The sequence below is a fragment of the Watersipora subatra genome, unplaced genomic scaffold (assembly GCF_963576615.1).
Source record: "Watersipora subatra unplaced genomic scaffold, tzWatSuba1.1 SCAFFOLD_29, whole genome shotgun sequence".
Lineage (NCBI taxonomy): Eukaryota > Metazoa > Bryozoa > Gymnolaemata > Cheilostomatida > Watersiporidae > Watersipora > Watersipora subatra.
This window is the reverse complement of record NW_027045232.1, coordinates 983,119-996,315: the sequence shown is the minus strand read 5'-3', so window position 1 is coordinate 996,315 and position 13,197 is coordinate 983,119.

Genomic DNA, 13,197 nt, shown 5'->3' with positions numbered 1-13,197 from the left:
GGAGCATTTCTAGCATGTTTGGTTGAAATTAGAAGTTTACATTTTTCAGTGTTGTCAGACGTTTGTAATATTCTCACAATAAGCTAATTAGCTCAATTGGAGCATTTTTAGCATGTTTGGTTGAAATTGGAAATTTACATTTTTCACTTTTGTCAGACGTTTGTAAAATTCTTACAGTAGGCTTATTTGCGCAATTTGAGCATTTCTAGCATGTTTGGTTGAAATTGGAAATTTACATTTTTCACTTTTGTCAGACAATTGCAATATTCTCACAATAAGCTAATTAGCTCAATTGGAGCATTTCTAGCATGTTTGATTGAAATTGGAAATTTACATTTTTCAGTGTTGTCAGACGTTTGTAATATTCTCACAATAAGCTAATTAGCTCAATTGGAGCATTTCTAGCATGTTTGATTGAAATTGGAAATTTACATTTTTCACTTTTGTCAGACAATTGCAATATTCTCACAATAAGCTAATTAGCTCAATTGGAGCATTTCTAGCATGTTTGGTTGAAATTGGAAATTTACATTTTTCACTTTTGTCAGACAATTGCAATATTCTCACAATAAGCTAATTAGCTCAATTGGAGCATTTCTAGCATGTTTAGTTGAAATTGGAAATTTACATTTTTCAATTTTGTTAGACGTTTGTAATATTCTCACAATAAGCTAATTAGCTCAATTGGAGCATTTCTAGCATGTTTGGTTGAAATTGGAAATTTACATTTTTCACTTTTGTCAGACAATTGCAATATTCTCACAATAAGCTAATTAGCTCAATTGGAGCATTTCTAGCATGTTTGGTTGAAATTGGAAATTTACATTTTTCACTTTTGTCAGACGTTTGTAATATTCTCACAATAAGCTAATTAGCTCAATTGGAGCATTTCTAGCATGTTTGGTTGAAATTGGAAATTTACATTTTTCACTTTTGTCAGACAATTGTAATATTCTCACAATAAGCTAATTAGCTCAATTGTAGCATTTCTAGCATGTTTGGTTGAAATTGGAAATTTAAATTTTTCACTTTTGTCAGACAATTGCAATATTCTCACAATAAGCTAATTAGCTCAATTGGAGCATTTCTAGCATGTTTGGTTGAAATTGGAAATTTACATTTTTCACTTTTGTCAGACGTTTGTAATATTCTCACAATAAGCTAATTAGCTCAATTGGGGCATTTCTAGCACGTTTGGTTGAAATTGGAAATTTACATTTTTCAGTGTTGTCAGACGTTTGCAATATTCTCACAATAAGCTAATTAGCTCAATTGGAGCATTTCTAGCATGTTTGGTTGAAATTGGAAATTTACATTTTTCACTTTTGTCAGACAATTGCAATATTCTCACAATAAGCTAATTAGCTCAATTGGAGCATTTCTAGCATGTTTGGTTGAAATTGGAAATTTACATTTTTCACTTTTGTCAGACAATTGCAATATTCTCACAATAAGCTAATTAGCTCAATTGGAGCATTTCTAGCATGTTTGGTTGAAATTGGAAATTTACATTTTTCACTTTTGTCAGACGTTTGTAATATTCTCACAATAAGCTAATCAGCTCAATTGGAGCATTTCTAGCACGTTTGGTTGAAATTGGAAATTTACATTTTTCAGTGTTGTCAGACGTTTGTAATATTCTCACAATAAGCTAATTAGCTCAATTGGAGCATTTCTAGCATGTTTGGTTGAAATTGGAAATTTACAATTTTCACTTTTGTCAGACAATTGCAATAATCTCACAGTAAGCTAATTAGCTCAGTTGGAGCAATTCTAGCATGTTTGGTTGAAATTGGAAATTTACATTTTTCAATTTTGTCAGACAATTGCAATATTCTCACAATAAGCTAATTAGCTCAATTGGAGCATTTCTAGCACGTTTAGTTGAAATTGGAAATTTACATTTTTCACTTTTGTCAGACAATTGCAATATTCTCTCAATAAGCTAATTAGCTCATTTGGAGCATTTCTAGCATGTTTGGTTGAAATTAGAAGTTTACATTTTTCAGTGTTGTCAGACGTTTGTAATATTCTCACAATAAGCTAATTAGCTCAATTGGAGCATTTTTAGCATGTTTGGTTGAAATTGGAAATTTACATTTTTCACTTTTGTCAGACGTTTGTAAAATTCTTACAGTAGGCTTATTTGCGCAATTTGAGCATTTCTAGCATGTTTGGTTGAAATTGGAAATTTACTTTTTTCACTTTTGTCAGACAATTGCAATATTCTCACAATAAGCTAATTAGCTCAATTGGAGCATTTCTAGCATGTTTGGTTGAAATTGGAAATTTACAATTTTCACTTTTGTCAGACAATTGCAATAATCTCACAGTAAGCTAATTAGCTCAATTGGAGCAATTCTAGCATGTTTGGTTGAAATTGGAAATTTACATTTTTCACTTTTGTCAGACAATTGCAATATTCTCACAATAAGCTAATTAGCTCAATTGGAGCATTTCTAGCACGTTTAGTTGAAATTGGAAATTTACATTTTTCACTTTTGTCAGACAATTGCAATATTCTCACAATAAGCTAATTAGCTCATTTGGAGCATTTCTAGCATGTTTGGTTGAAATTAGAAGTTTACATTTTTCAGTGTTGTTAGACGTTTGTAATATTCTCACAATAAGCTAATTAGCTCAATTGGAGCATTTTTAGCATGTTTGGTTGAAATTGGAAATTTACATTTTTCACTTTTGTCAGACGTTTGTAAAATTCTTACAGTAGGCTTATTTGCGCAATTTGAGCATTTCTAGCATGTTTGGTTGAAATTGGAAATTTACTTTTTTCACTTTTGTCAGACAATTGCAATATTCTCACAATAAGCTAATTAGCTCAATTGGAGCATTTCTAGCATGTTTGGTTGAAATTGGAAATTTACATTTTTCACTTTTGTCAGACGTTTGTAATATTCTCACAATAAGCTAATTAGCTCAATTGGGGCATTTCTAGCACGTTTGGTTGAAATTGGAAATTTACATTTTTCAGTGTTGTCAGACGTTTGTAATATTCTCACAATAAGCTAATTAGCTCAATTGGAGCATTTCTAGCATGTTTGGTTGAAATTGGAAATTTACAATTTTCACTTTTGTCAGACAATTGCAATAATCTCACAGTAAGCTAATTAGCTCAATTGGAGCAATTCTAGCATGTTTGGTTGAAATTGGAAATTTACATTTTTCACTTTTGTCAGACAATTGCAATATTTTCACAATAAGCTAATTAGCTCAATTGGAGCATTTCTAGCACGTTTAGTTGAAATTGGAAATTTACATTTTTCACTTTTGTCAGACAATTGCAATATTCTCTCAATAAGCTAATTAGCTCATTTGGAGCATTTCTAGCATGTTTGGTTGAAATTAGAAGTTTACATTTTTCAGTGTTGTCAGACGTTTGTAATATTCTCACAATAAGCTAATTAGCTCAATTGGAGCATTTTTAGCATGTTTGGTTGAAATTGGAAATTTACATTTTTCACTTTTGTCAGACAATTGCAATATTCTCACAATAAGCTAATTAGCTCAATTGGAGCATTTCTAGCACGTTTAGTTGAAATTGGAAATTTACATTTTTCACTTTTGTCAGACAATTGCAATATTCTCTCAATAAGCTAATTAGCTCATTTGGAGCATTTCTAGCATGTTTGGTTGAAATTAGAAGTTTACATTTTTCAGTGTTGTCAGACGTTTGTAATATTCTCACAATAAGCTAATTAGCTCAATTGGAGCATTTTTAGCATGTTTGGTTGAAATTGGAAATTTACATTTTTCACTTTTGTCAGACGTTTGTAAAATTCTTACAGTAGGCTTATTTGCGCAATTTGAGCATTTCTAGCATGTTTGGTTGAAATTGGAAATTTACTTTTTTCACTTTTGTCAGACAATTGCAATATTCTCACAATAAGCTAATTAGCTCAATTGGAGCATTTCTAGCATGTTTGATTGAAATTGGAAATTTACATTTTTCAGTGTTGTCAGACGTTTGTAATATTCTCACAATAAGCTAATTAGCTCAATTGGAGCATTTCTAGCATGTTTGATTGAAATTGGAAATTTACATTTTTCACTTTTGTCAGACAATTGCAATATTCTCACAATAAGCTAATTAGCTCAATTGGAGCATTTCTAGCATGTTTGGTTGAAATTGGAAATTTACATTTTTCACTTTTGTCAGACAATTGCAATATTCTCACAATAAGCTAATTAGCTCAATTGGAGCATTTCTAGCATGTTTAGTTGAAATTGGAAATTTACATTTTTCAATTTTGTTAGACGTTTGTAATATTCTCACAATAAGCTAATTAGCTCAATTGGAGCATTTCTAGCATGTTTGGTTGAAATTGGAAATTTACATTTTTCACTTTTGTCAGACAATTGTAATATTCTCACAATAAGCTAATTAGCTCAATTGGAGCATTTCTAGCATGTTTGGTTGAAATTGGAAATTTACATTTTTCACTTTTGTCAGACAATTGCAATATTCTCACAATAAGCTAATTAGCTCAATTGGAGCATTTCTAGCATGTTTGGTTGAAATTGGAAATTTACATTTTTCACTTTTGTCAGACGTTTGTAATATTCTCACAATAAGCTAATTAGCTCAATTGGGGCATTTCTAGCACGTTTGGTTGAAATTGGAAATTTACATTTTTCAGTGTTGTCAGACGTTTGCAATATTCTCACAATAAGCTAATTAGCTCAATTGGAGCATTTCTAGCATGTTTGGTTGAAATTGGAAATTTACATTTTTCACTTTTGTCAGACAATTGCAATATTCTCACAATAAGCTAATTAGCTCAATTGGAGCATTTCTAGCATGTTTGGTTGAAATTGGAAATTTACATTTTTCACTTTTGTCAGACAATTGCAATATTCTCACAATGAGCTAATTAGCTCAATTGGAGCATTTCTAGCATGTTTGGTTGAAATTGGAAATTTACATTTTTCAATTTTGTTAGACGTTTGTAATATTCTCACAATAAGCTAATTAGCTCAATTGGAGCATTTCTAGCATGTTTGGTTCAAATTGGAAATTTACATTTTTCACTTTTGTCAGACAATTATAATATTCTCACAATAAGCTAATTAGCTCAATTGGAGCATTTCTAGCATGTTTAGTTGAAATTGGAAATTTACATTTTTCAATTTTGTTAGACGTTTGTAATATTCTCACAATAAGCTAATTAGCTCAATTGGAGCATTTCTAGCATGTTTGGTTGAAAATGGAAATTTACATTTTTCACTTTTGTCAGACAATTGTAATATTCTCACAATAAGCTAATTAGCTCAATTGGAGCATTTCTAGCATGTTTGGTTGAAATTGGAAATTTAAATTTTTCACTTTTGTCAGACAATTGCAATATTCTCACAATAAGCTAATTAGCTCAATTGGAGCATTTCTAGCATGTTTGGTTGAAATTGGAAATTTACATTTTTCACTTTTGTCAGACGTTTGTAATATTCTCACAATAAGCTAATTAGCTCAATTGGGGCATTTCTAGCACGTTTGGTTGAAATTGGAAATTTACATTTTTCAGTGTTGTCAGACGTTTGCAATATTCTCACAATAAGCTAATTAGCTCAATTGGAGCATTTCTAGCATGTTTGGTTGAAATTGGAAATTTACATTTTTCACTTTTGTCAGACAATTGCAATATTCTCACAATAAGCTAATTAGCTCAATTGGAGCATTTCTAGCATGTTTGGTTGAAATTGGAAATTTACATTTTTCACTTTTGTCAGACAATTGCAATATTCTCACAATAAGCTAATTAGCTCAATTGGAGCATTTCTAGCATGTTTGGTTGAAATTGGAAATTTACATTTTTCACTTTTGTCAGACGTTTGTAATATTCTCACAATAAGCTAATTAGCTCAATTGGAGCATTTCTAGCATGTTTGGTTGAAATTGGAAATTTACAATTTTCACTTTTGTCAGACAATTGCAATAATCTCACAGTAAGCTAATTAGCTCAATTGGAGCAATTCTAGCATGTTTGGTTGAAATTGGAAATTTACATTTTTCACTTTTGTCAGACAATTGCAATATTCTCACAATAAGCTAATTAGCTCAATTGGAGCATTTCTAGCACGTTTAGTTGAAATTGGAAATTTACATTTTTCACTTTTGTCAGACAATTGCAATATTCTCTCAATAAGCTAATTAGCTCATTTGGAGCATTTCTAGCATGTTTGGTTGAAATTAGAAGTTTACATTTTTCAGTGTTGTCAGACGTTTGTAATATTCTCACAATAAGCTAATTAGCTCAATTGGAGCATTTTTAGCATGTTTGGTTGAAATTGGAAATTTACATTTTTCACTTTTGTCAGACGTTTGTAAAATTCTTACAGTAGGCTTATTTGCGCAATTTGAGCATTTCTAGCATGTTTGGTTGAAATTGGAAATTTACTTTTTTCACTTTTGTCAGACAATTGCAATATTCTCACAATAAGCTAATTAGCTCAATTGGAGCATTTCTAGCATGTTTGGTTGAAATTGGAAATTTACAATTTTCACTTTTGTCAGACAATTGCAATAATCTCACAGTAAGCTAATTAGCTCAATTGGAGCAATTCTAGCATGTTTGGTTGAAATTGGAAATTTACATTTTTCACTTTTGTCAGACAATTGCAATATTCTCACAATAAGCTAATTAGCTCAATTGGAGCATTTCTAGCACGTTTAGTTGAAATTGGAAATTTACATTTTTCACTTTTGTCAGACAATTGCAATATTCTCACAATAAGCTAATTAGCTCATTTGGAGCATTTCTAGCATGTTTGGTTGAAATTAGAAGTTTACATTTTTCAGTGTTGTCAGACGTTTGTAATATTCTCACAATAAGCTAATTAGCTCAATTGGAGCATTTTTAGCATGTTTGGTTGAAATTGGAAATTTACATTTTTCACTTTTGTCAGACGTTTGTAAAATTCTTACAGTAGGCTTATTTGCGCAATTTGAGCATTTCTAGCATGTTTGGTTGAAATTGGAAATTTACTTTTTTCACTTTTGTCAGACAATTGCAATATTCTCACAATAAGCTAATTAGCTCAATTGGAGCATTTCTAGCATGTTTGATTGAAATTGGAAATTTACATTTTTCAGTGTTGTCAGACGTTTGTAATATTCTCACAATAAGCTAATTAGCTCAATTGGAGCATTTCTAGCATGTTTGATTGAAATTGGAAATTTACATTTTTCACTTTTGTCAGACAATTGCAATATTCTCACAATAAGCTAATTAGCTCAATTGGAGCATTTCTAGCATGTTTGGTTGAAATTGGAAATTTACATTTTTCACTTTTGTCAGACAATTGCAATATTCTCACAATAAGCTAATTAGCTCAATTGGAGCATTTCTAGCATGTTTAGTTGAAATTGGAAATTTACATTTTTCAATTTTGTTAGACGTTTGTAATATTCTCACAATAAGCTAATTAGCTCAATTGGAGCATTTCTAGCATGTTTGGTTGAAATTGGAAATTTACATTTTTCACTTTTGTCAGACGTTTGTAATATTCTCACAATAAGCTAATTAGCTCAATTGGAGCATTTCTAGCATGTTTGGTTGAAATTGGAAATTTACATTTTTCACTTTTGTCAGACAATTGCAATATTCTCACAATAAGCTAATTAGCTCAATTGGAGCATTTCTAGCATGTTTGGTTGAAATTGGAAATTTACATTTTTCACTTTTGTCAGACGTTTGTAATATTCTCACAATAAGCTAATTAGCTCAATTGGAGCATTTCTAGCATGTTTGGTTGAAAATGGAAATTTACATTTTTCACTTTTGTCAGACAATTGTAATATTCTCACAATAAGCTAATTAGCTCAATTGGAGCATTTCTAGCATGTTTGGTTGAAATTGGAAATTTAAATTTTTCACTTTTGTCAGACAATTGCAATATTCTCACAATAAGCTAATTAGCTCAATTGGAGCATTTCTAGCATGTTTGGTTGAAATTGGAAATTTACATTTTTCACTTTTGTCAGACGTTTGTAATATTCTCACAATAAGCTAATTAGCTCAATTGGGGCATTTCTAGCACGTTTGGTTGAAATTGGAAATTTACATTTTTCAGTGTTGTCAGACGTTTGCAATATTCTCACAATAAGCTAATTAGCTCAATTGGAGCATTTCTAGCATGTTTGGTTGAAATTGGAAATTTACATTTTTCACTTTTGTCAGACAATTGCAATATTCTCACAATAAGCTAATTAGCTCAATTGGAGCATTTCTAGCATGTTTGGTTGAAATTGGAAATTTACATTTTTCACTTTTGTCAGACAATTGCAATATTCTCACAATAAGCTAATTAGCTCAATTGGAGCATTTCTAGCATGTTTGGTTGAAATTGGAAATTTACATTTTTCACTTTTGTCAGACGTTTGTAATATTCTCACAATAAGCTAATCAGCTCAATTGGAGCATTTCTAGCACGTTTGGTTGAAATTGGAAATTTACATTTTTCAGTGTTGTCAGACGTTTGTAATATTCTCACAATAAGCTAATTAGCTCAATTGGAGCATTTCTAGCATGTTTGGTTGAAATTGGAAATTTACAATTTTCACTTTTGTCAGACAATTGCAATAATCTCACAGTAAGCTAATTAGCTCAATTGGAGCAATTCTAGCATGTTTGGTTGAAATTGGAAATTTACATTTTTCACTTTTGTCAGACAATTGCAATATTCTCACAATAAGCTAATTAGCTCAATTGGAGCATTTCTAGCACGTTTAGTTGAAATTGGAAATTTACATTTTTCACTTTTGTCAGACAATTGCAATATTCTCTCAATAAGCTAATTAGCTCATTTGGAGCATTTCTAGCATGTTTGGTTGAAATTAGAAGTTTACATTTTTCAGTGTTGTCAGACGTTTGTAATATTCTCACAATAAGCTAATTAGCTCAATTGGAGCATTTTTAGCATGTTTGGTTGAAATTGGAAATTTACATTTTTCACTTTTGTCAGACGTTTGTAAAATTCTTACAGTAGGCTTATTTGCGCAATTTGAGCATTTCTAGCATGTTTGGTTGAAATTGGAAATTTACTTTTTTCACTTTTGTCAGACAATTGCAATATTCTCACAATAAGCTAATTAGCTCAATTGGAGCATTTCTAGCATGTTTGGTTGAAATTGGAAATTTACAATTTTCACTTTTGTCAGACAATTGCAATAATCTCACAGTAAGCTAATTAGCTCAATTGGAGCAATTCTAGCATGTTTGGTTGAAATTGGAAATTTACATTTTTCACTTTTGTCAGACAATTGCAATATTCTCACAATAAGCTAATTAGCTCAATTGGAGCATTTCTAGCACGTTTAGTTGAAATTGGAAATTTACATTTTTCACTTTTGTCAGACAATTGCAATATTCTCACAATAAGCTAATTAGCTCATTTGGAGCATTTCTAGCATGTTTGGTTGAAATTAGAAGTTTACATTTTTCAGTGTTGTCAGACGTTTGTAATATTCTCACAATAAGCTAATTAGCTCAATTGGAGCATTTTTAGCATGTTTGGTTGAAATTGGAAATTTACATTTTTCACTTTTGTCAGACGTTTGTAAAATTCTTACAGTAGGCTTATTTGCGCAATTTGAGCATTTCTAGCATGTTTGGTTGAAATTGGAAATTTACTTTTTTCACTTTTGTCAGACAATTGCAATATTCTCACAATAAGCTAATTAGCTCAATTGGAGCATTTCTAGCATGTTTGATTGAAATTGGAAATTTACATTTTTCAGTGTTGTCAGACGTTTGTAATATTCTCACAATAAGCTAATTAGCTCAATTGGAGCATTTCTAGCATGTTTGATTGAAATTGGAAATTTACATTTTTCACTTTTGTCAGACAATTGCAATATTCTCACAATAAGCTAATTAGCTCAATTGGAGCATTTCTAGCATGTTTGGTTGAAATTGGAAATTTACATTTTTCACTTTTGTCAGACAATTGCAATATTCTCACAATAAGCTAATTAGCTCAATTGGAGCATTTCTAGCATGTTTAGTTGAAATTGGAAATTTACATTTTTCAATTTTGTTAGACGTTTGTAATATTCTCACAATAAGCTAATTAGCTCAATTGGAGCATTTCTAGCATGTTTGGTTGAAATTGGAAATTTACATTTTTCACTTTTGTCAGACGTTTGTAATATTCTCACAATAAGCTAATTAGCTCAATTGGAGCATTTCTAGCATGTTTGGTTGAAATTGGAAATTTACATTTTTCACTTTTGTCAGACAATTGCAATATTCTCACAATAAGCTAATTAGCTCAATTGGAGCATTTCTAGCATGTTTGGTTGAAATTGGAAATTTACATTTTTCACTTTTGTCAGACGTTTGTAATATTCTCACAATAAGCTAATTAGCTCAATTGGAGCATTTCTAGCACGTTTGGTTGAAATTGGAAATTTACATTTTTCAGTGTTGTCAGACGTTTGTAATATTCTCACAATAAGCTAATTAGCTCAATTGGAGCATTTCTAGCATGTTTGGTTGAAATTGGAAATTTACAATTTTCACTTTTGTCAGACAATTGCAATAATCTCACAGTAAGCTAATTAGCTCAATTGGAGCAATTCTAGCATGTTTGGTTGAAATTGGAAATTTACATTTTTCACTTTTGTCAGACAATTGCAATATTTTCACAATAAGCTAATTAGCTCAATTGGAGCATTTCTAGCGCGTTTAGTTGAAATTGGAAATTTACATTTTTCACTTTTGTCAGACAATTGCAATATTCTCTCAATAAGCTAATTAGCTCATTTGGAGCATTTCTAGCATGTTTGGTTGAAATTAGAAGTTTACATTTTTCAGTGTTGTCAGACGTTTGTAATATTCTCACAATAAGCTAATTAGCTCAATTGGAGCATTTTTAGCATGTTTGGTTGAAATTGGAAATTTACATTTTTCACTTTTGTCAGACAATTGCAATATTCTCACAATAAGCTAATTAGCTCAATTGGAGCATTTCTAGCACGTTTAGTTGAAATTGGAAATTTACATTTTTCACTTTTGTCAGACAATTGCAATATTCTCTCAATAAGCTAATTAGCTCATTTGGAGCATTTCTAGCATGTTTGGTTGAAATTAGAAGTTTACATTTTTCAGTGTTGTCAGACGTTTGTAATATTCTCACAATAAGCTAATTAGCTCAATTGGAGCATTTTTAGCATGTTTGGTTGAAATTGGAAATTTACATTTTTCACTTTTGTAAGACGTTTGTAAAATTCTTACAGTAGGCTTATTTGCGCAATTTGAGCATTTCTAGCATGTTTGGTTGAAATTGGAAATTTACTTTTTTCACTTTTGTCAGACAATTGCAATATTCTCACAATAAGCTAATTAGCTCAATTGGAGCATTTCTAGCATGTTTGATTGAAATTGGAAATTTACATTTTTCAGTGTTGTCAGACGTTTGTAATATTCTCACAATAAGCTAATTAGCTCAATTGGAGCATTTCTAGCATGTTTGATTGAAATTGGAAATTTACATTTTTCACTTTTGTCAGACAATTGCAATATTCTCACAATAAGCTAATTAGCTCAATTGGAGCATTTCTAGCATGTTTGGTTGAAATTGGAAATTTACATTTTTCACTTTTGTCAGACAATTGCAATATTCTCACAATAAGCTAATTAGCTCAATTGGAGCATTTCTAGCATGTTTAGTTGAAATTGGAAATTTACATTTTTCAATTTTGTTAGACGTTTGTAATATTCTCACAATAAGCTAATTAGCTCAATTGGAGCATTTCTAGCATGTTTGGTTGAAATTGGAAATTTACATTTTTCACTTTTGTCAGACAATTGTAATATTCTCACAATAAGCTAATTAGCTCAATTGGAGCATTTCTAGCATGTTTGGTTGAAATTGGAAATTTACATTTTTCACTTTTGTCAGACAATTGCAATATTCTCACAATAAGCTAATTAGCTCAATTGGAGCATTTCTAGCATGTTTGGTTGAAATTGGAAATTTACATTTTTCACTTTTGTCAGACGTTTGTAATATTCTCACAATAAGCTAATTAGCTCAATTGGGGCATTTCTAGCACGTTTGGTTGAAATTGGAAATTTACATTTTTCAGTGTTGTCAGACGTTTGCAATATTCTCACAATAAGCTAATTAGCTCAATTGGAGCATTTCTAGCATGTTTGGTTGAAATTGGAAATTTACATTTTTCACTTTTGTCAGACAATTGCAATATTCTCACAATAAGCTAATTAGCTCAATTGGAGCATTTCTAGCATGTTTGGTTGAAATTGGAAATTTACATTTTTCACTTTTGTCAGACAATTGCAATATTCTCACAATGAGCTAATTAGCTCAATTGGAGCATTTCTAGCATGTTTGGTTGAAATTGGAAATTTACATTTTTCAATTTTGTTAGACGTTTGTAATATTCTCACAATAAGCTAATTAGCTCAATTGGAGCATTTCTAGCATGTTTGGTTGAAATTGGAAATTTACATTTTTCACTTTTGTCAGACAATTGTAATATTCTCACAATAAGCTAATTAGCTCAATTGGAGCATTTCTAGCATGTTTAGTTGAAATTGGAAATTTACATTTTTCAATTTTGTTAGACGTTTGTAATTTTCTCACAATAAGCTAATTAGCTCAATTGGAGCATTTCTAGCATGTTTGGTTGAAATTGGAAATTTACATTTTTCATTTTTGTCAGACAATTGCAATATTCTCACAATAAGCTAATTAGCTCAATTGGAGCATTTCTAGCATGTTTGGTTGAAATTGGAAATTTACATTTTTCACTTTTGTCAGACGTTTGTAATATTCTCACAATAAGCTAATTAGCTCAATTGGGGCATTTCTAGCACGTTTGGTTGAAATTGGAAATTTACATTTTTCAGTGTTGTCAGACGTTTGCAATATTCTCACAATAAGCTAATTAGCTCAATTGGAGCATTTCTAGCATGTTTGGTTGAAATTGGAAATTTACATTTTTCACTTTTGTCAGACAATTGCAATATTCTCACAATAAGCTAATTAGCTCAATTGGAGCATTTCTAGCATGTTTGGTTGAAATTGGAAATTTACATTTTTCACTTTTGTCAGACAATTGCAATATTCTCACAATGAGCTAATTAGCTCAATTGGAGCATTTCTAGCATGTTTGGTTGAAATTGGAAATTTACATTTTTCAATTTTGTTAGACGTTTG